We start from the raw sequence: 27439 nt of genomic DNA, 5'->3' as shown, positions 1-27439 counted from the left end.
TTCCGCACTCTGGGTTCTGGCTTTGAGCTGATGCTCAGACCCATGTATTGTGCATATGTGAATAAAGTGAGGCTTTGTGATGGGATACTAGTCTCTGTGCAATTATTTCAGTTTTAAATGAATACATTACATTGCTATGCAATATAATTGATTAGAAATCTGACCCAGAATGAAAGAGAACACTCACTTGTGTGTTGGTAGATTGTGTCTGCTGCATTCCAAAAAGGAGGTGTATCAACCCACACCCAGTTTTACTCGATTTCATGAGCACTTTACAGGTTAGCTTCCTTCCTTTGTGCCTTGTGGCTGGGCCACTTGCAATAGTTTGTCCCCAGTTAGACCTTGAGAAGTTGATGCTGAGCTGCCTCTTGTCCACTTGCCGGCAGGTCCACCCACAATGCCCTAAGGGAGGGAATTCCACAATTCTGACCCAGCAACGCTGAAGGATTAGTGATATATTTCAGGTCAGAAGATTGAATGACTTGGGGTGCAACTTGCAGGGGGTGGTGTTCCCATGTGCCTGCTGACCTTGTCCTTCGAGATGGAAGTATTTGTGAGTTTGGAAGGTGCTGTCTAAGAAACATTGGTGTATTTCTGCAGTGCATCTTGTCGACTGCTCCTGACCATCGGTGGTGGAGGGAGTACACGTGCGTGGATGTGATGCCAATCGAGCCGAATGCTTTGCCTTGGATACCATGAGGTTTCGTGTGTGTTGTTGGAGATGTACTCATGCAGCAAAGCGGATTAAGGAGCATCAATATAGCATGGAGCAGAGGAGGGATTTCTTCCCTCTGACAGTTGTCTTTCAAACTCCTAGTGACATACAGCTGTGGGGGCTGGTGCCCTTGTGTAAAGTGGAGGCAGAGAGAGAGAGATAGGTTGTTGTTCAGTTGGGGGATGAAGGTTTATGGGAAAGGACGGGAAAGTGGATGTAAGGACTGTGATACCACACATCATCTTATTGAACAGTGGATCAGACTTGAGCAGCCAAATGTCCTCCTCTTGTTGGTATTACTTATAGCCTGACAGTCTTATAGACCATTATCACAATTTTCCACTGAGCTACAAAACATCACCCAACCTTTATTAGAGAGGAATGATTTAAGAAATCACTTTACACGTGAGGGTTCCTTTCCAGCTCTCAAATGGTTAATGTTAGAGACGGTGGGGGTCAGTCGCTGAGTTTGCCGTGCACATAATCACTCAATAAAGGAGACCAAACATTTTGTGTACTTTTAATTCAGCACATCCTGGCTAGTTCAGGATTATCCTCACAATAAATCTTAGCAATCTAGAACTTCCTTCCTACTTAGTGTCAGAGCTGTAAATGTCTTTCTCAGTGAATTTTGGCACTGAGTCTCAGTGTTCAGGGAACTGTTCAGTTCTGGTGAGGTAGATGACCATCCACTGTCAGGGTTGTGTTTAATATGCTGGGAAATAAATAGAATAAAGTGACAGTAAAATGTCACAATGTAGACAGGAAGTGAAAGATCAACATGCATCTTATAACAGCTTAAAATTAATAATATATCCGTAAACACAATGAAGAAGGTTCGGGAGAGTTAGCAATGAGGTTGTTTCAAAGATGAATGGTGGGTGATGGTGGAAAGAAGGGAGACAATCGGAAAAGTTGCTTGTTTTAAAATCAGTGCCAGAGACTGAACGTGAATAGTGGAAAACACTTTTGACTATCTCATGGTTTGGTCCCAGCTGCCAATAACGCTGGTCAAATCAGATTCAGTGTGAAAGCTGTTTGGAAGATTTACGTTTACTGTTTGCATTTAGCTGCCATGTCAGTTAATCATTGAGCATATTCACATGAGGCTGCCACTGTCCTTTCATCACAAGAATATAAGCTTAGAGATGAGAAAACAAAGTTTTCAAATACATTAGAATTTGGGAAAGTTGTTGTCATGAAACACAAAACCTTTTGACCAGCAGCATCCTTCACAACGAAGAAATCTCAAGGAAATGTCATTCTAATTTGAATTTATTGACTTTTGTTTTCACAATAGATTACATCCATTTTAAGTGTACAAGACGTTCCTTTCCATTTCTGAGGGCACATGCTTCTTTTAATTGAATGCAGCCAGGGAAGTGACACTCGGTCTTTCAACCCAGATGTTGTAAGGCTGGAAATGCTTCTTCAAATAGAGGTGCGACCTGCATACCTGTTTGCATAGTTTAACAATTGAGTAAACGGATACTTTACGCCAATGATTAACTCCTCCCTGAATTTAGTCTGCGTTAGAGCGTCTATACAGGTGTTGGTGCATGAATTCAGAAGCCGTAACATGAATCCAATTTCTTGAAAGACAAATATTGGATCATTTAAAGTCTTGTCTTCATAATTATAGTTTACTTCTTGCCAGATGAAAGCACGTATGACATATGGCAACCACAACAGGATGAAATTGGTCGACAGGGCAAAGAGCAAGATGATGGATTTTCTCTGGCTTAGCACCTCTGAATCAACATTATTCTGTCCATTTCTGTGAATGTGGAGTCGGCAACGAATGCGGTTAGCTCTTACAATATGTCTGATAGCCAGAGCATTGAACACCGATATCAATATGATCGGAAGTAATGGTGTAATTATAATGTCAATGCAAGCATACACTTTCCAAAATAATGCTGTATAATAGTCTGATATGGTGACAGAAAACCATGGCACATTGTCAATAACAGATGCTGGAGTGAATACAAAATACCAAATAAGTGAGCGAAAACAGCCACCAAACTCACAGTTCCTGTAACCACCAATGCAGTTCTCTTAATGCAATATCTTGCTCTTATCTTCTGGCAACAAATTGCGACAAAACGATCAAATGTGAAAGCAACTGTGAACCAAACTGAACAGTCTATTGCTGCCATGTACAGAATAACTCTCACAGCACACACTGGAGTGATGGACAAGAAAGTCATGGGGAAAGAAAGATTGTTAATTCTGTCCAGTAAGACATAAAGGATGACGAGAAGTAGATCTGCTGCAGACATTGCCAACAAATAGCGTGTGATGCATGTTGAGAGCCCACAATTGCCTCGATTGAGGATGACAATTCCCACTAAATTAACTGTGAGATAAATAAAGAATGTTACGACTTTTCATGATGAGAGTCACAGCAAAAAGAGCGGTTTCATTTTCTTGTTAAATAGCATTAATTGTGTCAGCAAATATGTTAACTGAATTGCATGATGAAAACTTACAATGGATTTCTTGACTCAAGCAAACCATTATGAAATTACGATGAGCTTTGAACCAACAGACAAATAGAAGAAATAATGAAATAAGTGGAGTAAAAGCAAACATGAATGAAATATTTTAACACAAGTATGTTATACTGACATATTCACCAAAATGTTTCATAGATATTTAATGCTTTTCAAATGGTAATGGACCCCAAAAACAAATCACATCAAAATGACAAGAAGGACAAGGTACATTGTATCGATGTATCCAATCATGAGCCTAAAACGTGAGCAGACACGGTGATACATATTTTCTCAGGGCAACTGCATTGGACGAATATGTGGTTTAGGTTGTTGGACTGGTCTGTTAGTGAACGGGTCACTACATGTTCTCACTTATTCTAGTCACACATCTGCAGGGGCGTCGATCAAGGAAGAGTGGGGGAGGAGATGATGAGCGACTGGAACATGTGAGAATCGTTACTTGTTAAATGCCGAACGTAGTCAGATCAGGAACGTTCAAATAAGAAGGAATGATTGTGGGGTGCTTGAATGGCACCACATCCACAGTAAAATAAATCCACTCCTTCCACCACTAACACTCAGTCACACGCAGTCTGTACTATCCACGGCAGAATTTCACTGAACGTCCAAACACAGCATCTTCCGAGTTCACGATGCTTTCCATGTAAAAGGACAGGTGCAGCCAATGCATGGAAAAACCCTTCAAATTCCCCTCCCAAATACTCACCATCCTATCTTGGAAATTCATCACTCTTCCCTCACTGTCCCTGGTCGGAATCCAGGAATCCCCTCCTCAGGGTATTGTTTATAAACTCAAAGCAGGTGGATGCATCCATTCAAGAAGGCAGCTAACCACAACTTCCTCCAGGACAGTTAGGCGAGCACAATAAATGCTGGTCCAGTCAGTGATGCTCACATTCTGCACATGAATGAAACAGATGACGAGTCATGACTCAGATTTCCGTTTGAAAATATAAATTAGTGTCAAGATATCTTGTGTAAGTGAGGTTAAATTTCACAGAGTAAGATGAAGTCTGTTGTTGAGGCAGACTGACTGAATAAATCACTGAAGACTTCGATTCCATTTCAGCATCAAAGTGGTACTAATCTTGCACATGTGGGATGAATCATGTAGGGGTCGAGAAGCTTCTTCAGACAACACAGGAAAAACATTTATACACTTAATTTGTCCGACCTTTGGCAATTACAGATGGATCTTATCGTACATTACTTGTATACACATCAATGCAATTAATCATGTGACTGTTTGGATCGTGACGGACATCCTCATGGGCACCTTCGGTTTTCCATGATCTCATGATGTTTCCTGAACAACTTTACCTCTGTCGTTGGGGTTTCACAATGCATGCTGTAATTAAGCATATTCCAATATTGCTGACTTCAGCACCTGGAATTCAGCCCTGTGTGCCGGCAGGGTGATGGCCCTCCTTTAGTGACTAAACTTTCGTGTCCAGGGGATTTTTAATGAAATCTTTTTCCTGTTCAATGCGGTTTTTAAAGGTTATTTATGTATAGATATTGAAATAAAAACGACGAATTCAAATTACAGAACTATGAGCATCGGAAATATTATCCAAAGTACAATCTACTTGTGATTGGTCTCAGACTTTAAATCAGCTGGAATTCTTTTATCAGCGCGCTCAACCGTGTCCCTATGTAACTGACTCTGCATCAACATCTGCAGCTGGTTGTTTGCAACCGGCCGTTAGTGCAGTCTCTCGGCCAGTTACCTTGTATATTCTGTCTGCAAAGGTGCAATTGTCCGAACTGATGGTTTACTTCAATGTTAAATATGTTCTATTAATGTTATATTTAATGTTCGATAATGTTACGTTAGATTATTCTTTACATGTTTTGCTAATCGCTGCCCTTTGAAAAACAACCAGGCAAACAGCAAGAATTTGAACACAGGTACAGTCAGGCACTTGGAATCTGAGAATGCTCCCAGGGATGAAAGGTTTGTCATATGAGTTGTGCTGAGTACTCTGGTTGTATATTTGACGGAAGAATGAGGCGTCTCTGTCAGAAAGATAGAGAACCCTGGCAGGCTTGGATATCGTGGATATGGAGAAGATGTTTCCACTTGTAGTGAAGACAATGAGCCAAGTGTCGTGCCTGAGCGTGAAGTCACTAATGTTTAGAACGGAGATGAGCATGATATCTTCAGCCTGAGGATGGTGAATGTGTCGAACTATTTGGTGCAGAAGTCCGTTTAGACCAACTCATTGAATGTAGTCACAGCTGACACAGACAGAAATGTAAAAATCCAGATATCTGCGGAGGCTGCAAATCAGAAACAAAAGCAATGTTGCTGGAAAAGCTCAGCAGGTCGGGCAGCACCCATGATGGAGAAAAACAGAGTTAACGTTTCGGGTCCGGTGATCTTTTGCCAGATGGACAGATGCATCCATTCTTGACAAGTAAGGGAACCAATGGTTACGGGACAATGTAGGAGAATGGGATTAATCAATATATCAGCCACGTTCGTTTGTTGAAGCAGATTCGATGAGTGGACTCTCTTCGTTATGCACCTATACCTAATGTTATTATACAATGGGGCATAGGAGTATGAGAGATGAGATGACAGAAATTTATAAATTAATGAGGGGTGCAGATAGAGTTAATGGTTGGTATCTTTTCCTGAGAATGGACGATTTTCAGACTTTGGGCACTTATTGAAGGTGAAAGGAAGAGATTTAAAAAAGTCACGAGGGACATTTTTTTTCCTCAGAAGGTAGTTCGGTTGTGGAATGAAGTCTCCTCAGAGAGAACCTCACAACCTCACAGCCATAACTGTCTATAGAAGCAGCCTGTGTATGGAATGACAGCGCTTTGCAAGTTCCCGTCAAGCCACTCACCACCCTGACTCTGAAACACATCTATGCTTCCATGTTGCTGGATAGGTTAACCGATGTTTGGGCGTCTACACGGAGCGGACAGTTTTCGGGAAAATGAGCCAAATGCAGGCAAACGGGAGGGGTTCAGTTTAGGAAACCTGGCCAGCACGGAAATGTTAGACCGAAAGCTCTGTTTCCGTGCTGTGTGACTCTGTGATTCCATGCAGGTGTGCTTACATCAAATATCTGCAATGATTTGAGAAGACAGCTCACAACCACCTTCCCGAAGTGTAACTCTGGATGGGGAAAAAATGCTGACTCAGCCTCGCTGACTCAGGTAAATGCCTGTAAAACATTTATAAATAAACCTACATCACCATGCAGGCGGAAACAAGAATAAAAGTGAACTACTGGTGAATCTCCTCGGAAAGCTTTGATTGGAAAAGGGCACAGCTGCAGAATTTAAGTCAAATTCCAATAAACTATGAGAGTAAAGTTACATCGGCTTCACAAAAGACATAACTTGATAGAAGTGCTCACCAACAATGCCGACAGCTGCAAGTATTGGGTAGTAAATGCGAGCGATCTGTTAGATTGCTGTGTATTTCATACTGTCCCCGTCAGCTCTGCCTGTTCCTGTGAAGTCAATGATTCTGCCCGCTGAAATAAACCAATATTGTCCACACATCCTCAATTTATTTGGAAGATAAATGTCCAGTGGGACAATGAATTTGCTTGAATGACTAATTACATTCGTTGCAGTCATCTGAACAAGCAGCAAATTAAGCATTTCCCTCTGAGGATTATTACGCAGTAGAATCTAATTTGCTGAATAAAATGTCTCTAATTTCCTCACAGTTCGTATTAGATTTTATTGTCACGTTTATTCAAACACAGAAACCCCGGTGCACAGTGAAAAAGAGTCTAATATCGCCATTCCAAGAGACACCTTATGTACAAATATACCTCGGCACAAAATCTTGGAAACAAAATAAGAAAATTAAAAAACAGAGAGAAAGTGTAAAACATTTCAGTCCAGCTAAGAATGAAGTGAAAAGAAGAAATAAAGTTAAATATTAAAAGTATAGTTTTGAAGTATTTTATAAATTCAGAGCAATGTACAAAAGCTTGCAGGAAAGCTATTCTGTACCATTCTTCACCATTAACTTTGAAATCACAAGGAACACGGACAGATTTTGCCGTGAGTGCGAAACTCACACAGTTAGCTATTCGACCCCTTCCTTTGTGATGAAGGAAGGCAGCTTTCGGTTTGTGCGAGGAGATTGCAATCATGGCACCCCCGGGAACGCCGAACCATTCTGACAGATATTCCCTTGCTGGAACTGCTTGAGAATGCACAGAGTAATTCTGATTTTACAGTGTTATAGCCGTAAGGTGCGCGGTAGGTAAAGATTTCGGGCACCATGTTAGTAAGGTGCAATGTGGCGAGGGTGACATTGTGACAGACATGTAAGTGTCTATTTGTGTAGGTGTTAGACTGCCAAATGGGTAGTGTAGTGATGGGAAGCAGGTCAGCCAGGTAGACGTCGTAGAACACGAATTCCCTGAAAGTTTCTCTTAACCTGGTTCAATCACTGATCCTTGTCTGAAACAAGAAACAGGAATGTGAGAGGTTCTGTTCAGTCTGAGAGCTGGCTCTGAGGAAACTGGATGAAGGCCAAGTTGTTTGCACATGCAACGAAAGGGCCGTGGGGACGGGATAGTGGCCTGTGTGCAGTTATTTCAGTGGCGACGGCAGAAAACAGCACTTGCCTGGAGAATGTTCGCTCAAATCATTTAAAAATAAAATAAACTGGTGATTCTCCTCACGATTTGGATTGGCTTTGATCTGGCTGGTCAAAACCAGTGCATTGTGCTCATGTAAATGTAGAGTGGTTAGTGATGAGATACTGGCATTTGTGAAGTTATTTCTGTGTCAAACAGATGCATTGCATTGATGTGAATTGTCATTGATTAGAAATGTGAACTGGAATGAAAGAGAGCCGTCATGGGCGGAATCTAAGCCCACAATTAGTTTCAATAGATTTCATGAGCAAAAATTAACAGGTCAGCTCATTTTCTTTGTGCAACAGTACAAACATTGCAGTGCGTCAGCATTTGTTGTCTGTGCCTACTCGACCTTTGGGATGTTGACGAACCCAAATTGCCCTCCGGGAAGGAATTCCAGAATTTGGACACAAAGTCAGGATGATGAGTGTCTTGCAGGGGAACATGCAGCGAGTAATGTTCACATGCGTCTGCTGGCCTTTTTCTTCAAAATGGTAGTGGTCATGGGTTTGGAAATGTTGTCTGAGGATCTTTGGTGAATTTGTGCATTGCACGTTGTAGATGGTACACACTGCTGCTACTCCTCATTGCTGGTTGAGGAACTGGATGTTTGTGGATGTGTGCTGCTGTCAAGCTTCTTGAGTGTTTTTTCGGAGCAGTACCCATGCAGGTCATGGAGTAAGGAGCATCCATTTAAATGTAAAATGAAGAGGTATTTGATCAGCCAGAATTTGGCATGACTAGTCCTTGTCACAGTGATTTTTGTCGGTAGGATCCCTTTGTGGTTCTAACGCTGAAAGAGACAGCTATTTGATTAACTGAGGATTCAAGGCACATGGGGAAGAGCAGGTAAGTGTACGCAAGGGTAGGTGGATCATCTATGAACCTAATCAATGGTAGGGCAGCCTCAAGGGGTGAGGCAGTCTCCTACTGTTCTTAGTTATATTTGTCTTATTTTGTTACTGACCATTGACACAAACTTCTACTGAACCAGTAAATTTCACACATCCCTTCTTGAGTGTTGGGGCTGAGTCTCAATGTTTGTGCAGAAGAACATTGGCTGGTAACAGTGGCCTTGGTGTTGGAGTGAGCATTTCTGGCATCATGTCTCAGTTGACATTGCTGGTGAAGACTGTGTCCTTGATGTGGAAAGAATGTGATATTTATTTACAGAAGTGCAGTGCCCAGCAGAGTGCACTCCCGACATCTCATATGGAACAATGAAGTTGCTTAATGATGTACAAATCAGAACAGATTAACATTGATGTTTGTTTAATTGGCCACCCATTTCCCAGGGAGGTCGACACTGACACAGCTGTTTATGCGCTTTCAGAACGTGTGTTTAACCAGATTCGCTCTGAAGTCCAAACCTCAGGATTGCACACAACCTCAGCCAGACTGAGAAAACAGGCTGGGGAACCATTGCAGATGAATGTGATGCAGTGACACTGATGGCAGTAAGAGACCTAGACCTTTACCTGTTATGGTGGAATTGTTTGAAGATAATGCATTGCACTGGCTAAATGTTGTTTGAATTGAAAATAGCTGCCTCCGTGATGTCCTTGTGAAATATACAGATTTTCCAGAAGTGTTTGGGACCTTTTAATGGGCCAAAGGCTCCACATATGTTGACCAGGAAAGAATTCCACAATTTTGAAAGGCCTGCACAGTGCAATTTGGCTTGCTGGCAAAAGTAGAGGCGGACATCAGGAGAATGGACAGTGAAGGAAACATCAGTACATTTTGTGGAATGGTCAGCACAGCTTGTACCACTTGTGAAGTCTGACATGGATTTTAAGCAAATGGTAAACTGCTCCTTACAGCAGAATAAATATCCAACTGTTAGCACAGAGGACTAGGATGGAAAGTCGGCGAGGTGGTGATGACGTTGGGATTGTGGGCTATCCTTTTGAAAGCTGCAAATGGATCACACCTGGATGTGACTGGATAAGGATTTCCAGAAGTACATCACAATGATGACACATGAGGGTATATGCCAAAGTATGAGACTGGAATTTTGGGATCATCAGGCTGCTCCCTTTTCCAATGGATCATTGACAACATTTTACACAGTCCACCCCAGGTTGCCTTTCATCTCGATAACATCCTTATAATCGGGAAATCCAATAAATAGCACTTGGAAAATCTGATGTAACGTTTGAATAATGTTCCCAGGCGGGTGGAAGCCTCAGACGAAAAAAAAATGTGTCCCAGGCCCCGAGAGTGACCTACCTGTGTGACAGTGTCAAAAGAACTGTTTTACAACAGTTTGGAGTATAAAGTGAGGACATTCAAATGAGCCCCATCTCCAACGTCTGTCCCAGAACGGTGGATTTTGTTTGAGTGATTGAGTTATGCGGGAAAATTCATACTTAGCATGGCCTCCACCTGGGCACCCGTTCACCTGCTGTTTGTAAAAGTGTCAGCGTTGGTCATGTTCATGAAACCAAGAACCAACCTTGAGGGATGTGGCAAAGCAAGTTTTCTCATTTGAGATGTTGGCTGACCATGACCCGAAGTGAGAAGTACCGCTGACAAGCGATGGCTCCCCAGATGTTATTAGGGGAGTGTTGGCTCACAGGTGGCCCAATGGAGAGGAACACGTGGTGGTGTATGCTTCCTGCACATTGTCTGATGTTGAACAGAGATATATCCAGGTAGTGGAGGAATGTTCGGAGGTCAACTTCGGAGTGAGGAAGTTCCACCAGTTATATAATGGACTAGAAATTTCCGTTTTAACAGATCACAACCTCCAGTTGAAGTTACTGACCGAAGGCAGGGTGTTGGCACCCATTGCTTCCGGTAGAATTCACCGTTGGGCCCTTATTCTCACCAGGTCCAAGTTAGAACATCGGTCACTGAGCATCGGTGGTGGAGGGAGTACGTGTGTGTGGATGTGGTGCCAATCAAGCCGGATGCTTTGCCCTGGATTCCGTCAGGTTTTGTGTGTGTTATTGGAGCTGTACACATGCAGGAAAGTGGGGTAAGGAGCACCAATATAGGATGGAGCAAAGGAGGGATTTCATCGCTCTCTTCGTCATCTTTCAAACTCCTAGTGGCAGCCAGCTGTGGGGGCTGGCATCCTTCTGTAAAGTGGAGGCAGAGAGAGACAGTTTGCTGTTTAGTTATGGGATGAATATTTGTGGTAAAGGACGGATAATTGGACATTAGGACTGTGGCACTACACATCGTCTTATTGAACAGTGGCATGGGCTTGAGCAGCGAAATTTCCTCCACTTGCTTGTATTTATTATAGCCGGATGGTCTTGTAGAATATTGATTCAATTTTCTACTCAGCCACAAATTGCCACACAACCATTCTGAGAGAGGATGTGCCTGAAGAGACTCACTTGACACCTCATTCCGTTTCAATCATCAAATGGTTAATTTTAGAGGTGGTGGGGAGATTACAATCGCTGGGTTTCCAAAGCACTTATACGGTGAATGAACCCGATCATGGTCTTTGCATCAGAGATAATGGGAACTGCAGATGCTGGAGAATCCGAGATAACAAAGTATGGAGCTGGATGAACACAGCAGGGCAAACAGTATGTTAGGAGCGTAAAAGCTGATATTTTGCGCCTAGATGCTTCATCAGAAAAGGGGGAGCGGGTGAGTGTTCTGAAATAAATCGTGAGAGAACGGGATGAAGACCAAAGATGGATAAAGGAGAGGATAGGTGGAGAGGAGACAGTTAGGGTAAAGACGCGCAAATGGAGCCTGTAGAGGTGAGTGTAGGAGGGGAGGTGGGGTGGGGATAATTCAGCCAGGGGAGGACGGACAGGTCAAGGGTGCGGGAAGAGGTCAGTAGGCCCGAAATTGGGGTGAAGCTTGACGTGGGAGGAGGGAATAGGTGAGAGGAAGAACAGAGTAGGAAGGCAGGGACAAGCTGGCCTGGTTTTGTTATGTGGTAGCAGGAGTGGAGATTTTGAAGCTTGTGAAATCCACATTGATACCAAAGGGCTGCCGGGTTCCCAAGCGGACTTTGGATAGTTTTCATTCATCATATGCTGGGTAGATCAGAATTTCATTCGCAACATACCTCAGTAATCAAGAATTTCCTTCAGATTTAGTGTCAGTGCTAAGTATTTCATTCTCAGTGTATTTTAGAGCTCGGTGTCAGTGTTAAGGGAGTTGCTCATATCCGATGAGGTAGGTATCCACCCACCATGTAGGTTGTGCTTTGTTTGGCCGGAAATAAGGAGAATTGAGGGAGCCCGGATAGCTCAGTCGGCAGAGCGTCAGACTTTTAATCTGAGGCTCCAGGATTCATGTCCCTGTTCAGGCGTTGCTTTTAAATCAGGATTGTACTTACCAAATATCCTTAGAATGTTTAAACAAGCTTGGATTCGAAGTATATAAAGAACGCTGAGATTGAATCTTTCATATGTCACCACTTTGCATTATTGGGGATGGGGACAATCGAAATGTGTAGCAGGTTTAAGGAACAGATATTGCATGTCCTTGATAGGTATGTCCCTGTCAGTTTGGCAGGAAGCAATAAGGTAAGGGCATCGTGGTTTACTTATGAAACTGCATCTGTTGTTAAGTGGAAGAGAGACGCTTATATGACTATGAGACAAGATGGTTCAGATGAGGAGATGGAGAGTTACAGATTAGCTAGGAAGGATTTAAAGAGAGAGTTAGGCAGAGCAAGGAGGGGACATGAGCACACATTGGCAGGTTGAATAAAGGAGAACCCTCAAGCTTTCTATTGGTATGTGAGGAATAAGAGGATGACTAGTGTAGGAATAGGGCCAGTCAAAGACAGAAGTGGGAAGTTGTGTGTGGACCCTGTGGAGATTGGAGAGGTGCTAATTGATTATTTCTCATGTGTTTTCACTGAGGAACAGGAGAATATTGTGGAGGAGATGACTGAGATACGGGCGCCTAGAATTGAAAGGATTAAGGTGAATAAGGAGGAGTTGTTATCAATTCTAGAAGATGTGAATGTAGATATATCCCCTGGTCCGGATGGGATTTTGCCTGAGAATTATCTGGGAAGCGAGGGAAGAGGTGGCGGAGCCTTTCGGACTTGATCTTTGAGTCCTCATTGTCTACAGGTTTAGTACCAGAGGACTGGAGGATTGCAAATTTTGTGCCCTTGTTCAAGAAGGGCAGTAGGGATGTCAGAGGTAAGTATAGACCTGTGAGCCTTACGTCTGGTGTCAGAAAAGGTTTGAAAAGGATTATAAGTGATAAGATTTAGAATCATCTAGCAAGCAACAATATGATTGGAGATAGTCAGCATTGATTCATCTAGGGCAGGTCGTGTCTCACAAACTTCATTGAGTTTTTTGAGAAGGTGACAAAGCATGTGGTTGAGAGAAGGGCAGTTGATGTGGTGTACATGGACTTCAGTGAAGCATTTGATGAGTTTCGACACAGTAGGCTATAGGAAAAACAAATAGAGAGGCACGGGATTGAGGGAGATGTAGCAGTTTGGATTAGAAACTGGCTTTCTGTAAGAAGACAATGAGTGGTGGTTGATGGAAAATATTCAGCGTGGAGTCAGGTCACCAGTGGTGTGCCTCAAGGATCTGTTTTGTGACCACTGCTGTTTGTCATTTTGTAAATGACTTGGATGCAGGCATAGGTGGATGTGTTAGTAAGTTTGCAGATGACACTGGAGTCGGTGGAGTGGTGGACAGTGTGGAAGAATGTTTCAGGGTGCAGGGAGACTTGGATAAACAGCAACATTGTGTCAATAGGTGGCAAATGGAGTTGAATACGGATAAATGTAAGGTGATTCACTTTGGAAGGAATAATAGGAAGGCGGAACACCGTGTCAATGGAAAGGTTCATGGTAGTGTGGACGTGCAGAGGGATCCTAGTGCCCATGTACATTGATCCCTGAAAGTTGCCACCCTGGTTGATAGTGCTGTGAAGAATGCTTACAGTGTGTTCGGTTTTATTGGTAGAGGGGTTGAGTTCCGGAGCCGTGATGTCGTGCTGGAACTGTACAAAACTTTAGTGCGGCCTCATTTGAAATACTGCGTGCAGTTCTGGTCGCCCCATTACAGGGAGGATGTGGAAGCATTGCTAAAGGTTCAGAGGAGATTTAGCAGAATGTTGGCTGTTCTGGAGGTTAGGCCTGATGAAGAAAGGCTGAGGGACTTGGGTCTGTTCTCATTGGAGAGAAGGAGGCTAAGTGGGATTCCAATAGAGTCATACAAAATGATGAGAGGATTACGAAGGGTGGGCAATGAGATTCTTTTTCCGAGGATGATGACTTTAGCCGTACAAGGCGGCATAGCTACAAATTGAGGGGTGATAGATTTAAGACAGATGTCAGAGGCAGGCTCTTTACTCAGAGAGTGGTGAGGGCATGGAACACTCTGCCTGTCAATGAAGTTAACTCAGCCACATTCGGGGCATTGAAATATTCTTTAATTGATAAGCAGATGGAGAGGAATTGGATAGTGTAGGGGGAGGGGCTTAGATTAGTTCACAGGTCGGCGCAACATCGATGGCTGAAGGGCCTGTTCTATGCTGTAATGTTCTATGTTCTAATAAAGTGAAAGTAAAATGTCGCAAATGTAGACAGGAACTGAAACATCAACTTCTAACTTATAACAAGATGAAAAAGAAAATATATAAAAGCAAACACATTGAAGATGTTTTGGACATTTAGCAATGCATTCGTTTCAATGATCGATGGTCGGCGATGATGCTCAATTTCAGGGACAATCAGATAAATTGCTTGTTTTAAAATCACTGCCAGAGACTGAACGTGAATAGTAGAAAACACTTTTGACTATCTCATGCTTTGGTCCCAGCTGCTAATAATACTGGTCAAATCAGATTCAGTGTGAAATCTGCTTGGAAGAATTAAGTTTAATGTTTGCATTTAGTTGTCATGTTAGTTAATCATTGAACAAATTCAAATGAGGCTGCCACTGTCGTTTCATCACAAGAATATAAACCTATAGATGTGAAAATATAAATTGTTCAAATACATTAGAAATTGGGAAAGTTGTTATCATGAAACACAAAACCTTTTGACCAGCAGCATTCTTCACAGATAATAAATCTCAGGGAAATGTTATTCGAAGTTGAAATTATTGACTTTTGTTGTCACAATGGATTACTTCCATTTTAAGTGGACAAGAGGTTCCTTTCCAATTCTGAGGGCACATGCTTCTTTTTATTGCTTGCAGCCAGGGAAGTGGCACTCGTTCATTCAAACCAGATGTTGTAAGGCTGGAAATGCTTCTTCAAACAGAGGTGCGACCTGCATACCTGTTTGCATAGTTCAACAATTGAGTAAATGGATACTTTACACCATTGATTAACTCCTCCCTGAATTTAGTCTGCATTAGAGCGTAGGTGCAGGTGTTGGTGCACGAATTCAGAAGCCGTGACATGAATCCAATTTCTTGAAAGACAATTATTGGATCATTTAAAGTCTTGTCTGCATAATTATAGTTTACTTCTCGCCAGAAAAAAGCACGTACGACATCTGGCATCCACAACAGGATAAAATTGGTAGACAGGGCAAAGAGCAAGATGATGGATTTTCTCCGGCTTAGCACCTCTGAATCCATATTATTCTGTCCATTTCCATGAATATGGAGTCGGCAACGAATGCGGTTAGCTCTTACAATATGTCTGATAGTCAGAGCATTGAACACCGATATCAATATGATCGGAAGTAACGGTGTCATTATAATGTCAATGCAAGCATACGCTTTCCAAAATTATGATGTATAATATTCTGATATTACGATACAACACCATGGCACATTGTCAATAACAAATGCAGGAGTGAATACAAAATGCCAAATAATTGAGCAAAAACAGCCAACCATACTCACAGTTACTATAACCACCAATGCAGTTCTTTTATTACAATATCTTGCTCTAAGCCTTTGGCAAAACATTGCTACAAAACGATCAAATGTGAAAGCAACTGTGAACCAAACGGAACAGTCTATGGCTGCCAAGTACCGAACAAGCCTCAGGGCACAAACAGGAGTGATGGGCAAGAAAGTAATGGGGAAAGAAAGGTTGTTAATTCTGTCCAGTAAGACATGAAGGATGACGAGAAGAAGATCTGCTGCAGACATTGCCAACAAATAGCGTGTGATGCATGTAAAGAGCCCACAATTGCCTCGATTGACGATCACAATTCCCACTAAATTAACTGTGAGATAAATTAAAAATGTTACTGATTTTCATGATGACAGTCACAGCCAACAGAGCAGTTCCAATTTCTTGTTAAATCGCATTAATTGTGCAAGCAAATATGTTAACTGAATTGCATGGTGAAAACTTACAATGGATTTCTTGACTCAAGCAAACCATTATGAAATAACGATAAGCTTTGAACCGACAGACAAACAGAAGAAATAATTAAATAAATGAAGACTAAAAGCAAACATGAATGAAATATTTTAACACAAGTATGTTATACTGACATATTCACTAAAATGTTTGATAGATATTTAATGCTTTTCAAAATGGTAATGGACCCCAAAAACAAATCACATCAAAATGGCATGAAGGACAAGGTACGTTGTATCGATGTAACCAATCATGAACTTAATCCGTGAGCAGACACGGTGATAAATATTTTCTCAGGGGAACTGAATATGTGGTTTAGGTCGTTGGACTGGTCTGTTAGTGAACGGGTCACTACATGTTCTCACTTATTCTAGTCACACATCTGCAGGGGTGTCGATCAAGGAAGAGTCGGGGAGGATACGATAAGCGACTGGAGCATGTGAGAATCGTTACTTGTTAAATGTCGAACGTCGCCCGATCAGTAACTTTGACATTGGAAGGAGTGTTTACGGGGTGCTTGAATGGCACCATATCCACAACAAAGAGTATACACTCCATCCACCACTAACACTCAGTCACTCACAGTCAGTACTATCCGCAGCAGAATTTCACTGAACGTCCAAACACAGCATCTTCCGAATTCACGATGATTTCGATGTCACAGGACAGTTGCAGCCAATGCATGGAAAGACCCTTCAAATTCCCCTCCCACATACTCACCATCCTATCTTGGAAATTCATCACTGTTACCTCACTGTCCCTGGTCAGAATCCTGGATTCCCCTCCTCAGGATATTGTGTATAAACTCGAAGCAGGTGGATGCATTTATTCAAGAGGGCAGCTAACCACAACTTCCTGCAGGACAGTTATGGGACAAGAATAAATGCTGGTCCAGTCAGTGATGCTCACATTCCACACATGAATGAAACAGATGCCGAGTCATGACTCAGATTTCCGTTTGAAAATATGATTTAGTGTTAAGATATCTTGTGTAAGTGAGCTTAAATTTCACAGAGTAAAATGAAGTCTGTTGTTGAGGCAGAATGATTGAATAAATCACTGAAGACTTCGATTCCATTTCAGTATCAAATTGGTACTAATGTTGCACATGTGGGAAGAATCATGTAGTGGTCGAGAAGCTTCTTCAGAGAACACAGGAAAAACATTTATACATTTAATTTGTCCACCTTTGGCAATTACAGATGGATCTTATCATACATTACTTGTATACACATCAATGCAATTACTCATGTGACTGTTTGGATCTTGACGGACATCCTCATGCGACTCTTCGGTGTTCCATGATCTCACAATGTTTCCTGGACATATTCGAATATTGCTGACTTCAGCACCTGGAATTCAGCCCTGTGTGCCAGCAAGGTGATGGCCCTCCTGTTAGTGACGAAACTTTCGTGTCCAGGGGATTTTTAATGAAATCTCTTTACTGTTCAATGTGGTTTTTAAAGGTTATTTACGTATAAATATTGAAATAAAAATGACGAATTCAAATTATAGAATTATGAGCATCGGAAATATTATCCAAAGCACAACCTACTTGTGATTGGTCTCAGACTTTAAATCAGCTGGAGTTCTTTTATCAGCGCGCTCAACGGTGTCCCTATGTAACTGACTCTGCAACAACTTCTTTAGCTGGTTGTTTGCAACCGGCCGTTAGTGCAGTCTCTTGGCCTGTTACCTTGTGTATTCTGTCTGCAAATGTGCAATTGTCCGAGCTGATTGTTTACTTTAATATTGCACAAAACAAATAATTTCTCGTTCAAGCAGAACCCACTTTCGGTCATCCTTGCAGAGACTGGAATGATTAAGGGTCTCTGATAAAGGGTCTAGGCCCGAATTATCTGCTTTTGTGCTACTGAGATGCTTCTTGACCTGCTGTGTTCGCCCAGCTCAACACCTTGACATCAGTGATTGGAATGAGGTTATTTTGGTGGACCTCACAGTTTATGAATTTGCTGACCGGGAATCCGAGCTTTCTCCAGACCTGAGGAAGCTCTGATGAAGGGTCACCCGACCTGAAACGTTAAATCTGATTTGTCACCACAGATGCTGACAGACGTGCTGCAGCTTTTCGAGCAATTTCTGTTTTTGACTCTTGTTTACAGCATTCGCAGTTCCTTCAGTTTTAACTAGTTTAACTATGCGGAAATTGAAATTACCTCCAACATGTGATGTAAGTGTAAGTTAAATTTACTCGTTCGTGTCATGTTATAATTTGCGGACATTTATCACTTTACTCATGATATTGTGACCACTTGTTAATTCAAGTGAAAGGAAAGATGAGTTGGACTCGGAAGGGTTCAGTGGACATTTATAAGAATGCTCCGGTGGATGAAAGGCTTGTCATATGAGGTGCAGTTGTGCACTCTGGTTGTGTATTTGATGGGAGGATGAGGGGTCTCCGATTGAAACTGAGAGAACCCTGACAGGCTTGGATAGAGTGGATGTGGAGAAGATGTTTGCACTAGAAGTGAAGGCTATGAGCCAAGAATCGTGCCTCACCAGGTCCGGCTCGATCTGTGAAGGAAGAAAAGATTTCACGCTTCGGGTCTGGTGACCGTTCGTCAGAACTGGCACAGACTGATGCGTTGGTTCTTTATCAGTAACGGTATCTCGGATTACGGGGGCAATGTAGGCCAACGAAATTAAGTAATATATCAACCTTGATCGAATGGTGTATTCGATTCAGTGGGCGGAATCTCCTCATCATGCACCCATTCTTAGTGGTGTTATTCAATGGTGCGTAGGAGGTTGAGAGATGATATAGAAATTTATAAATTAATGAGGGGTACAGATAGAGTTAATGGAAAATGGGTTTTCCTGAGAATGGAAGAATTTAAGACTGGGGCACATCTATAAGATAAGAAAAGAAAGAATTAGAAAAGAGACGAAGGACAGTTTTTTTCCGAGCGTGGTTCGAGTCTGGAAAGAACCTCCTGAGGAAGTGGTGGATGCAGATAGAGTTACAATGTTTAAAAGATGGTTTGATAAGTAGTTGATGAGAAAAGATTTGGGGGGAGATTGGACAGGAGCAGGCAGGTGGGCCCAGTTTAGATTGGGATGATATTTGGCGTTGACTGGTTGGCCTGAAATGTTCATTTCTGTGCGATATGACTTTATGGCGCAAAGTTGTAAATCACGTTTACTACACACAATTGCCACCTATAAAAACCGATGTTCTGCCCATCACCCTTTGATATTGCCATCACAGAAACGACCACTATCAACTTCCTGGGTATTATTGTTAACCCGAACTACCCTGGATTATCCACATCAGTAATGTTGTAACAGCAGCATGTCAGAGGTTACGAATGCTCCAACAAACCACACCCCACCCCACTCCCTTACTCACCAAAACCTGCCCACCACCTACAAAGTAGAATGCATGAATATGATGATACAGTCCCCACTTGCCTGTGTGTGTTCAGCTCCAACAGCACCCAATAAGTTTGAAACCGTCCAGGACCATGAAAAACTCTGATGAAAAGCTATACTGGATGAAAAATCAGAACTTTTCTTTCTCTCTCCAGAGTAATTCCAGTAGTGCCCAATTTATGCAAGATTCTCATTTTCTATTGCAAATATCCAGCATCTGGAACAGTTTGCCTTTAATCTAAGATGTAACAGTCTACTTGATAGACATCACATCCACAAACATTCTGTTTCCCTTCATTATTGTTCAGGAACAGCAGTGTGATAAATGTACTGGACATAGTGTGGCAACTCACCAAGTCTCCTCTGATAGCATCTCTCAACCTCACAGCCACGACTGTCTATAGGAGCAGCATTTGTACGGGAATGAACCATCTGGAAGTTCAAATCAAGCCTCTGGCTTGGGCACACATCTTTCCTTCAGTGTTGCTGGATAGGTTAAAAGACGTTTGGACATCGACACAGAAAGGAAAGTTTTAGCAGAAAATGGGCCAAATGCAGGCAAATGGCAGTAGTTCAGATTGGGCGACCTGATTGGCATGTGCAGGTTAGACCGTGCTGTATGATTCTCTGATTACACTTGGGTGGCTTACACCAAACATCTGCAATGGCTTGAGAAGACAGCTCACTACAACCTTCCCAAAATGTAACTCTGGATGGGGAATAAATGCTGACTAAGCCTGCTCTGTGTTGCAGTTAAATACCTCGAAAACATCGAGAAACAAACCTGCATCTCCACGCAGAAGGAAACAACAATAAGAATGAACACATGGTGGAACACCAAGGAAAGATTAGCTTGGAAAAGATCAAAGCTGCAGAAAGTAAGTGAAATTTCATCAAAGAATGATCGTAGAATTAAATAGGTATATAAAAAAAAATAACTTTATTGACGCACTCACCAACAATGCCGACGGCTGCAAGTATTGGGTCGTAAATGCGAGCGATCTGTAAGATTGCTGTGTATTTCATACTGTCCCAGTCAGGTCTGCTGTTCCTGTGGAGTCAATGATTCTGCCCGCTGAAATACACCAATATCATCCACACAACCTCAATGTATTTGGAAGATAAATGACCAGTGGGACAATGAATTTGCTTGAATGACTAATTACATTCGTTGCAGTAATCTGAACAAGCAGCAAATTAAGCATTTTCCTCCGAGGATTACTACGCAGTAGAATCTATTTTGCTGAATAAAATTTCCTCACAATTCGTATTAGATTTTATTGTCACGTTTATACAAGTACAGAAACACATGAGCACAGTGAGAAGAGTATAATATCGCCATTCCGAGCACCACCTTATGCACAAATGTACCTCGGTATAAAACCTTCGAAACAAAATAGGGGAATGAGGAAACAGAGAAAAAAGGCAAAACGTTACAGTCTTGCTGTGTATGAAAAAAAGAAATAGATGTTCCATGACTAGTGTTGAAATATGTTCGAAAGACAGAACATTGCAGAAGAGTTTGCAAGAATGCTATCCTGTACCATTCTTCAATATTAGCTTTCAAATCAACGGAACTCAGACAGATTTTACGGTGAGTGGGAAAGCCACACAGTCTGCCATTCGGCCCCTTTCTTCCTGATGTAAGAGGGGAGCTCTTCATTTATTTGAGGAGATTCCATTCATCGTACCGCCAGGAATGCCGAGTCATGATGACAGATGTTGCCTGGCGAGACCTGTCTATTCGTGCTGAGATTACGCTTGAGTTTTTAGTTTTGTAATAATATGATTACCGATTTAGGGCACCATATCAGTAGGATAGAAGGTGCTTAGGGTGCTAATGTACCAGGTACGCAGCGTGCCATGTGGGGAATTGTGAGAATTCCAAATGGACTGTGTTGTGATTGGTACCAGGTCAGTCAGGAAACATGATAGAATTTGAGATCCCTGGTTGAGGCTGGTTACCAGATCCAATCAGGGAGCCCTTGCTGCAGATATAAATGTGAGTGTGAGAGGTTCTGTTCACTCTGAGGGCTGGCCCTGAGGAACATGGACCAATGCCAAGTTCTTTGCACATGTAAACGCAGGGACTTGGTAATGAGGCTTTGGCCTGTGCACAGTTATTTTAGCGGTGACTGGAGTAAACAGGACTTGTCTGATGAATATTTGCTTGTTTCATTTCAAAATCAAATAAACTGATGATTCTCCTATTTGGAGTCGCTTTGATCTGATTGGTCAAAACCAGTGTATAGTGCACATATAAATATACATGATCAATGATGGGGTCGTGGCCTCTGAGAATATATTTCTGCATCAAACTGACGCATTGCAGTGTTGTGAAATGCAATTGATGAGAAGTCTGAACTGGAATGAAACAGAACAGTCATGGGAGGCATTTGATTCGCAACTAGTTGTAATTGATTTCATGAGCGCAAAGTAACAGGTCAGCTCATGCTCTGTGGGCAATGATACAAACGCTGCAGTTGGGTCAGCATTTGTTGCCTGTGCCTATTTGCCATTTGGGAAGGTGGTGGTGAGTTGCCTTCTTGTCCATGTGATGTCGGCCAAACCAAATTGCCCTTCGGGAGGTAATTCAGGGATTTGGATGCAGTGACCCTGACAGAATGCTGCTGTAACTCCAAGTAATGATGATGAGTGTTTGGGAGGGAAACTTGCAGTGAGTGATGCTGACATTTATTTGATGGCCTTTTCCTTCGAAATGTAAGCGTTTGTGTTTCTGGAAGGTGCTGTCTGAGGATCTTTGGTGAATTTCTGCAGTGCATCCTGCAGATGGTACACACTGCTGCGACTGAGAGTTGCTGGTCGAGGGAGTGTGATCCTTGTGGATGTGGCGCCAATCAAGAGGGCCGCTCTCAAGATCCTTGAGTGTTGTTGGTCAAGAACTGTCTTCATAGTTAGTGTCAATTCTCAGTATTCCTTTCACATTGAATCTTGGTGCTGACTGTCAATTTTCATGGAGTTGCTGAGATATGGTTAGGAAATGGACATTATCACATCATGTACCCTGAAATACTTGAGTGAATGCAAAAATGAAAGGTCAAAGTTGTAGAAAAGACCTGAAAATTGAGCTGCTATTTCCTATCAACTTTAGGAACAAAATGTAAGTCACACCGAATACAGGTGATGCAGGAATGCGATAGTTTGAAAGGTGGCTGGTGAGTGATGGAATGCAACAATGTCATCAGCCAGACAGGTTGTTCTTCGAAAGCAATGCCAGAGGCTGACGGGACTCGTGGAAAATATTTTTGGGTATTGCATGTTACAATTCCAGCTGCTGTTAACACCGGCCAAATCAGAACCCTGACAGAAAGCAGTCTGGAAAGTCTGAACGTTAACCTTTGCATTTTCTTTTGCCATGGTAACCAATGAACATATTCACATTCGACTGCTACTGTCCTTTCTGCACATGACCATAAATTTATTAATGAGAGAAAGCAAAACTATAAATGGATCAGGAGTAGGAAAAAAATCTTCACATGAAACACAAACGCTCAGGCTTTTGAGGAGCAAGACCTTTTACAGATCGTCAAGCTCAGTGAGATAGTGTTCGAATTTCAGATCCATTCTTTTCAGCATAGCAGAGCATTTCCAATTTGATGAACGAGAATCTCTGAGGAGATGGGTGCCTTTTCATTTCATGCTGCCAGCGAAATTACTCAGGACCAATCAATGTGGAGATGCTGTTTTATGACTGGAAATGCACCTTCAAGTGGAGGTCCGACCTGCATACCTGTTTGCACAGTTTACCCATTCGAGCAAACGGATATTTCGCTCCATTGATTAACTCCTCCCTGAATTGAGTCTGTGTTAGAGCGTATATACAGGTGTTAGTGCATGAATTCAGAAACCGTAACATGAATCCAGTTTCTTGAAAGACAAATATTGGATCATTAAAAGTCTTGTCATCATAATTATAGTTTACTTCTTGCCAGATTAAAGAGTGTATGATATACGGCAAACATAACAGGATGAAATTGGCAGGCAATGCAAAGAGTAAGATGATGGATTTTCTCCGGTTTGCCACCTCTGGAGCAGAATAATTCTGTCCATGTCCCCGAAGTTGGAGACGACAGCGAATATGGTTGGCTGTTGTTATACGCCTGACAGTTAGAGCTTTGAACACCAAGATCATTACTATTGGAAGCAACGGTATAATTACAGTGTCAATCCAAACGTACACTTTCCAAAATAATGATGTATAATAGTCTGATCTTGCGATACAAAACCATGGTACATTGTCAATAACGAATGCAGGAGTGTCTATAAAATAGCAAGGAATAGACCGCAAAGAGCCAACTAGACTTACAGTTATTATAACCACAAGTGCAGTTTTCTTCTTGCAGTACCTTGTTCTTAGCTTCTGGCAACAAATCGCTACAAAGCGATCAAATGTGAAAGCAACTGTGAACCAAACTGAACAGTCCATGGCTGCCATGTACAGAACAAGCCTCAGGGCACACACAGGAGTGATGGATAAGAAAGTAATGGGGAAAAAAAAATTGTTAATTCTGCTTAGTAAGCCATTACGGATGACGAGAAGTAAATCTGCTGTAGACTTTGCCAGCATATAGCGTGTGATGCATGTTGAGAGCCCACAATTGCCTTGATTCAGAATCACAATTCCCACGAAATTAACTGTAAGAAAAATAAAAATGGTCTAGCTCTTTTTCATGAGAGTCACAGAAAACAGGTTAGTTGTATATGTTTGTGAGTCACCGCAAATATATAAGCTAAATTCATGAACTCAATTACACGGCACATGATGATAAATTAGCATGGAATTATTGTCTCAAGCAAACCATAATGAAATTTAAAAAAAGCTTGGAACCAATAGAAAAGCGTGAAAAATAAATAAATGATGATTACAGTCAAAATGAAAGAAATATTTTCATGCAAGTATGTTGTGCTGACAGGTTCCCCAAAATGTTTAATAGATATTTCATGCTTTTGAAACGGGTAGTTGAGAGAAAAATCAAAAACAGATCAAAATGGCAATAAGGACAATGTACTTTACATCAATGTACCTAATTACAATCTTTGCACATGAGCAGACACGTCAAAACATAGTTTCTAAAGTGAACTGAAATGTGTTAATATTTGGTTGAGGTTGTTGGATTATTCTGTAAATGAACAGGCCCCCACATTATTTAGGCCAGTTACAAGTCTGTAGGGGTGTTGATCAAGAAAGAGAGAGGGAAGAGATGACGAAGCAGAGCAGCAAATTAGAATCATTAAGTGTATTCCTCATTAAATCAGTAAATCTGAAATGAGAAGGAGTGATTGTAGGTTGCTTGGATGGCACCACATCTACAATAAAAAAACGTCCACTTCTCCACCACGAACACTCAGTAGCACCAGAATGCACTAACAAGAGTGGCTGCAGAAATTCACTCAAGGTCCTGAAATGGCGCCTTCCAAATTTACCAGCACACCCGTTGTAAAAGACGAGGGCATAGGAAATATCGTAACATCCTCCCAGTTCCCGTCCCAGCCACTCACCATCCTGACTTGGAAACTCATCACCGTTATCCCACTGTTGCTGGGCCAAAATCCTGGAATTTCCTCCTCACTATGTTGTGGGTCAACGCGCTTTAAGAAGGCAGCTCAACACAATTTGGTTTAGAATATTTCGGGGTGTGCAATAACTGATGGTCCAGTCAGTGATGCTCACATCCCACACATGAATGAAACAAATGACTAGTCATGACTCAGATTTCAGTTTGAATGTAGAAATTAGTGTTCAGATAACTTGTGTCAGTGAGGTTAAATTTCCTAGAGCGAAATGAACAGCGTTGTTGAGGCGGAATGACTAAATAAATCACTCAACACCTGAATTGCATTTCAGCATCAAAGAGTTAATAATGTTACCCATTTGGGAAGAAACATTTGGGGTCAGAAGCTTCTTCACTGAACAAAGAAAAGACATGAACATTTCTGCTTTTATTTTGTCCCACCCTGGGCAATTACAGATCAATCTTGTTATTCATTACTGACATACACACCCAAACCAATCAATCATGTGACTGCATCGTCAGTGACAGACATCCTGATGGACCACTCTAGGTGTTCCATGATCTCATGATGTTTCCTGGACAATGTTATCGCGATCATTGGCGCTTTCACAATGCATGCTGTATTGAAGCCGATCCCAATATTGCTGACTGCAGCTTCTGCAATTCAATGCTATCTGCCAGCAGAGTAGTCGCCCTCCCTTACTTACTGAGCTGTCCTGCCCAGGGTATTTTTAGTGGAATCTCTATACTGATCACTTTTGTAAAGGTTGTATTTACAGATATTCAAAAAGAAACGCTGACGAATTCAAAATGTCGAGCTACGAGCATCGGAAATGTTAACCAAATTACAATCTACTTGTGATTGATTCAGACATTAAATCAGCTGGAATTCTTCCGTCAGCATATTCAACGGTGTCCTTATCCAACTGGCTCTGCATCAACATCTGCAGCTGGTTGTTTGCCAGAGGGCTATTAGTTTACTCGCTCAGGCTGTTACCTTGTCAATACAGTCTGCAAGGTTATAAATGTCAAAACATTTGGTTGACTTTCCTACTACAGAAACCAAGTTATTCCTCAGCCAAGCATGAACCAGTTTTGGCCATCCGTGTCTTGGTTGGAAGGAGGTCAGGCAACTTATGAATTCCCTGGCTGGGGATCTTAACTTGCTCCAGAACTGAGGCAGCTCTGTGGAAGGGCTACTCGACCTGAAACGTCAACTAATTTCTCTCCACAGATGATGCCAGACATGCTGAGCATTTCCAGTAACTCCTACGTTTGTCTCTGGTTTACAACTTTCGCAGTTCTTTCGGTTTTAATGGGTTCAGATTGACAGGAGTTTGTGCTGTTGTGTTTGAGAATGCAGGACAATATTTTACACCTTCTGCGAATCACTGCACTTTGCAAAACAATCAAGCAAAAGAATAGGATTACAATACAATGCCACTCAATACGAGGAGTCAGAAAATATATATTTCAATATTAGCAGTTACGAGACAATTATTGCAATCATCAGACAAAAATGAACTTATTGTGATGTTCGTGGAAATTGTAACGAAATTGAAAGTTTCGTATACTCATTAGTTTCATGTTCTTATTCAGAGACATTCAACATCTCACTCAAGATATTGAGAGCAGATCGGAGCCCAAGTGAAATGAAGGATGTGTTGGACCTCGGAAGGGTTCATAGGAGGCTTATAAGAATGATTGTGATTTTGAAAGGTTTGTTAGATGAAGTGTAGTTGAGTAATCTGTGTGTGTATTAGATGGAAGGACGACGGGTCTCTGACAGTAACATAGAGAACCCTGGCAGGCTTGGATAGAGTGGCTGTGGAGAAGATGGTTTCACTTGTGTGAAGGCTATGAGACAAGGATCATGCCTCAGTGTGAAGGAACCAATGTTTAGAGCTGAGTTGAGCAGTATTTCTTCAGCCAGTGGATGGTGAAAGTGACGAACTCGTTGGTGCAGAAGTCCTTGAAGACCAACTCAGTGAATGTATGTATAACTGAGCCAGGCAGAAATATAAAACCAAAGATGTGCGGATGGTGTAAATCAGGAACAAAAACAAATTTGCCAGAAATGCTCAGCAGGTCCGGCAGCATCTGAGAAGGAGAAAAACAGAGTTACCCTTTCAGGCCCAGTGACCGTTCCTCAGATGGACAGATAGATCAGTTCATGGTACGTAAGGGGATCAAGGGTTATGGGGACAATGCAGAAAAATGGGATGAAGCAATATATCAGCCACGATCTAATGGTAAAGCAGATTCGATGAGTGGACTCTCCTGGTCATGCACCTATTCATAATGTTAGCATTGAATGGGGCATAGGAGTATGAGAGATGATATGACAGAAATTTTTGAATTAATGAG

At 41.9% G+C, this 27439-nt stretch overlaps 1 non-coding gene across 1 annotated transcript; it reads left to right on the top strand.

The window, feature by feature from the left end:
• Positions 1 to 12074: 12074 nt before the first annotated feature.
• Positions 12075 to 12147, top strand: trnak-uuu (transfer RNA lysine (anticodon UUU)). The gene has a single exon. It is a non-coding gene; the product is annotated as a tRNA-Lys (tRNA).
• The last annotated feature ends 15292 nt before the right edge of the window (positions 12148 to 27439 follow it).

Source organism: Stegostoma tigrinum, chromosome 46 (genome assembly GCF_030684315.1).
Source record: "Stegostoma tigrinum isolate sSteTig4 chromosome 46, sSteTig4.hap1, whole genome shotgun sequence".
NCBI lineage: Eukaryota > Metazoa > Chordata > Chondrichthyes > Orectolobiformes > Stegostomatidae > Stegostoma > Stegostoma tigrinum.
Note: the sequence above shows the minus strand (reverse complement) of the source record. Positions and strands in the feature narration are given on the sequence as shown.